The 4,506-nt window shown below is 57.6% G+C and overlaps 1 protein-coding gene across 1 annotated transcript in view; it reads left to right on the top strand.

Annotated features, from left to right (window-relative positions):
- The window catches only part of PDE2A (phosphodiesterase 2A), a 30,362-nt gene that overhangs the window by 20,096 nt on the left and 5,760 nt on the right, over positions 1 to 4,506 (top strand). The gene's annotated exons all lie outside the window — the stretch shown is intronic.

Genomic DNA, 4,506 nt, shown 5'->3' with positions numbered 1-4,506 from the left:
CCCAAGCCTCATCCCCCAGCCAATGGGAGGAGGTTTGGGGGAATATCAGTGACTCTGGACTACCACGGCAAGGGCTGTGTGCTGCCAGCACCCACCACCAGTCCTTCCCCACCACTGGGTGACTGTCTCCGCCCTCCAGGGCAGGTGTTCAGGTGTCCTGTCCACCCAGTGGGACACTGCCTTCGTGGCTGGGAGCACCAAGGGACACAGTGGGGCTGGGGGATGGATGTGCTTTAAGCTGCCTTAAGACTGCAGGTCCTGTCCCCATGGGGTGACAATAGGAATGATGTCCTTGGTGGAAGCACCCCTAGAGGGGTCAGTCACCATGACATGGGTGTGCGTGGGTGAGCAGGACAGAGGGGGATGGTGTGGGCAGTGGATGGTGAGGGTCAGTGGGAGAGCTGGGGGGTGGCTGTAGAGCATATGGGGGGTGTTGCCATGGGCCACGGATCAGGTCCACGGAAGAAGGTTGGCTCCAGCTGGAGGAAGGAAGAGACACCAGAGTGGGATGGCCATGGCCTGCATCCCCTGCTGGGTTCCACACTAGAGAACCAGCTCCAGCCTCTTCCCAGCAGCTGCTGAGCATCTGTTGGCTAAAAGCCCCACCTCCCTAGGACCCCTGGACCCACTCACCCATGGAAGGGCTCATATCTCTCACACAGCCCAGTCTCATGCAACCACACAACCACGTCCCCTGCAAGGGCTACACATGCCAAGGCTGTGGGGTCCTGCTGGTGGTTTGCATGCACAGGGGAGGCTGTGCTCCAGAGGGGGTCCATCTGGTCCCATTTGTGTCCTTGCTGTGTCCTCACTATGTAGGTGTTCCTCTGAGGTGGCCACCTGGGAGCCTCCTCACTGCAAGCAGCTTCCCTGGTGACCGTGTTGTGAACATCCCTAGCTCACAGTGGCTTCACAACTCCTGCCACACCAACTTCTGTTGCATGGATCCTGCCAACATTTTGGGATCCCTCTGGTCCTGCAGACCACCATGCATGGACCCTGCCATTTTCCCGTGGTCCCTCCGGTCCTACTTGGCACCATGCATGGATGCTGTTGGTCTACCATGGTTGATCTGGTCATGCATGGATCCTGGTGGTCTTCCACCACTCCCTTCTTGTCCTGACTGCCACGCATGCACCCCACCATCTCCTGTGGTTTTTCTGGTCATGCAGACCACCATGCATGGACCCCAATGCTCTCCTCTGGTTCCTCCTGTCCTACAGACCACTGTGCATGGACCCTGCTGGCCTTCCTGTGGTCTCTCCAGTCCCACAACCCAACCCATATGGACCCCCTCAGTCCCAGGGGCTCCACCAGCCTCCAGGGTCCGACCAGCTGTGTGTAACCCAGGGCTCTGTCACCCCAACCAAAGCCACTTGAAACACCCATGAGCAGGGGAACTGCGGTGAGCAGCTCACCCTGCTGGGGCAGAGCTGAAGAGGGAGCTGGGGCTGAGGGTGGATGCTCAGCCTTGAGGGATTAGGGTGCACTGAGCCCCCAGGCTGCATCATCCAGCTTATGGGAGCTGAATGAGTCCACCACCACAGCAGGAAAAGGCGATGGGAGCAGCATGGGAAAATTCTGGCACTGCTGGCATTGGTGTTGGTCACATTGGGATCAAGAGTGGACATGGGGCCATTTGCCGCCCCATCCCCACTCCTCTGCAGTATTCCATGGCACTATCCCAAATGGTGCCACAGCAGGTCCCTCCTGCTGTGTGGCTGCTTCACTCCTCGGCTAGTCTGTTAGCATGACTTGCCTATGTTCTTAGGATACCTGGAGCATGTCTCTGCAGGAGCAATGGGAGACCCCAATGCTGAGCTGCTCCACGTGGATGAAGTGACCTGAATTCCTTCTGCCTTACCTACTCGGAGATGCCTTTAGTGAGATGCTTTGTCTGAACCCTGGTGGGACCCACCTGGTGACTGAGTCTGTCTGTTGGCCCATGGCTTTTCCTCCAAGAGCCCCTTAAGCCTTTTTCCCCCTCCCCACACTGCCATAGGGGGTAGGGATGGTCCCAGAAGGCAGCAAACCCCCAAGCTGCAAGAGGATAGCAGCTCCATCCCTGTTGTGATGCTGGCACAGCGCTGGCACCAACGTGCCAGTAGGTACAACTGTTCAAAGAGAGTCCCTGCATCCCAGGGATGCCTGACGATGCAGGGATCTCTCCATCTGATAGATGCGGGGGTGTCCTGCACTTGGGTTCTGCATCCTGGGTACTACACCATGATGGGGGCACACAGGGATGCCCATTTCCCAGCTGTATCCCACTTTTCCAGCCCCTGCTGCTGGTGTGTGTAGGTAGTCAATGCTTTCCTAGCTCCTGCCCCTGTATATACCCCTCTGGATACTGGGGAGTGCAGCTGGCACCCAGCCCAGCTCACCCACAAGTGTGCACAGGCGTGTGTGGGTGTGCAAACCTCCTCCAGCTTTTCTGTCCTTCTGTCTTGCGGCACTGGTTGTTCTGGACTCCAATGGAGCCTGAGGAGGAGATGACTTCTCTTTCTTCCTTTCCTCCTCCAGCTTTTCTTATTCTCCTTCTCCTCTTCCTCCTCCTTCTCCTCTTCCTCTTCCTCCTCCTTCCCCTACTGTTTCTCCTCCTCCTCCTCCTCCTTTATTATTATTTCTCTTTTTTTGGTGGGTTTTGGTTTTCCTAAATAAATTTCATATGTCAACCTCCCTGTGACAGGTTGGTGGGTGGCCTTGTTGGGGACTGGGGAGATCCAATTAAGACTTAGGAACCCACAAATCACCCTCGGGGGGGGGGGGGGGGGGGGAATCCAGGGGGGCTGTGTAGCTGTGACCCCTCAGGAAGTTCCAGCCTCTCCCTGGATGTTCCACTCCCATGGAATGCTCCAATGCCCCAGGATTCACTGATCCCCTCTGAGTGCTCCAGCTCCTCCAGCTGCTCTGGTCTCCTCCCTGTGCCCTGTTCCATCCTGAAGTGGTTCAGAATCCCAGGATGCTCCAATACCCTGGGATGCTCTTTCCATCCCCATCTGCCAAGTTGGGACCCCCCATGCCTGGACAGGAACCATGCTGGGACCCATCCAGCCTGGCAGCAGGGGGAGCTAGGCCTGGGGCAGGATCCAGCTTGGGCTGGGACTGCAGTGGGATCCTGGGCTGGGATGCAGGATGAGGCCTGTGTTGGGACCCCTCTGTGCCTGCGCTGGGACTGGGGAAGAATCCAGCTGCTCCTCTGGCTCCCATGGCCATCCTTGCACAGCCCCAGAGGGTACCCTGTAGTCTGCCCATCATCCTTGCATCAGGGCCGTGGTTTTTCATTCCTGCCGTCCTGCTAGGGAGCAATTTATTATCCGAGATCAATGCAGCACTTTTATCCCAGCCCAATCTGACAGCTTCATCCTGGGCTGTGGCGTTTGATACCCAGAGGAAGAGTCCCCAGAGGCTTTGGTGCTGGCACATGCTGGAGCTCCACAAGCTGCCAAAATTGGGGTGAAAATCTGCCCAAACTACCAAATGTCCCCATCCTGCTCCAAGCGCCAGTTCAAATCCTGGGATTAAATCCTTTAATCCTCCGAAGTAGTCCCAGAGCAGGGACTCTGCTCTGCTTATGGTCCCCAGCCAGGAGCTGCCCCCCTTCTGCCTCTGCCACCGATGGCTCCATGCCCTTGGGTGACATCCCTTCCCGGATACGTTAGGGTATCACAGCCACCCCTCCAGACCCTCACCGCAGCCTCTGCCCATTATTGCTTTCTTTCCTTTTGTCCCAGTTCATCCCTAAGGTGGGGTGCAGGTGTTCCCAAGGATGGGATAAAGATGCCCCGTGGGTGAGGTGCAGGTGTCCCCACGGTGGGGTAGATGTGTCCACCCTTGGTCCCCTCCACCTGCCCCACAGTGGCCGTGGGGGCGGGATAGGGAGGAGATGTTTCAGCCGGGGATGGAGGTACCAGTGGAACCACCTGAAGCCCGTTAATGATGGGCTGCTCTGCAGCAGGAGGCGGGCGGGAGGGGGACGCAGCCAACTGGGGTGGGGGGGAGGAGTACCGACGTATTCCTGCAGGGAGTGCTGGATTCCATTGGAGGAGCGGATGGACACCTCGGGGGCAGCGTGCGCGCAAGTGTGTGTGTATACCTGGGGTGTGTGCGCACACGTGTACGGGTGTGTATGCACATGGGGTGTGTGTGTGCACAGATGTGCACGTATGTGTGTGCATGTGTGTTTGTGTGCGCACATGGATGCGTGCACACACGTCTGTGCATGCATGTATGTGCACGTGTGCGTGTGCACATCTGTGTGTGTGCCTGTGTGAGTTCACGTGTGTGCGCACGTGTGTGCGCATGGCGGTTGTATGCAGGTGTGCGCGCATGTATGTGCAAGTTACGTCTCTGTGTTCACAGACACCTATCTCTGTATTCACACTGGTGTGTCTGTGTCCACACACGTGTCTCCATGTGTACACACACGTGTCTCCGCTCACACGCAAGTCTCTGTTCACACACACGTGTCTCTGTATGATCACACACGGGGCCCCCCCGCCCCTG

The sequence above is a fragment of the Corvus brachyrhynchos genome, unplaced genomic scaffold (genome assembly GCF_000691975.1).
Source record: "Corvus brachyrhynchos isolate BGI_N302 unplaced genomic scaffold, ASM69197v1 scaffold3, whole genome shotgun sequence".
Classification (NCBI taxonomy): domain Eukaryota; kingdom Metazoa; phylum Chordata; class Aves; order Passeriformes; family Corvidae; genus Corvus; species Corvus brachyrhynchos.
This window is presented reverse-complemented; position numbering and strand designations above follow the sequence as displayed.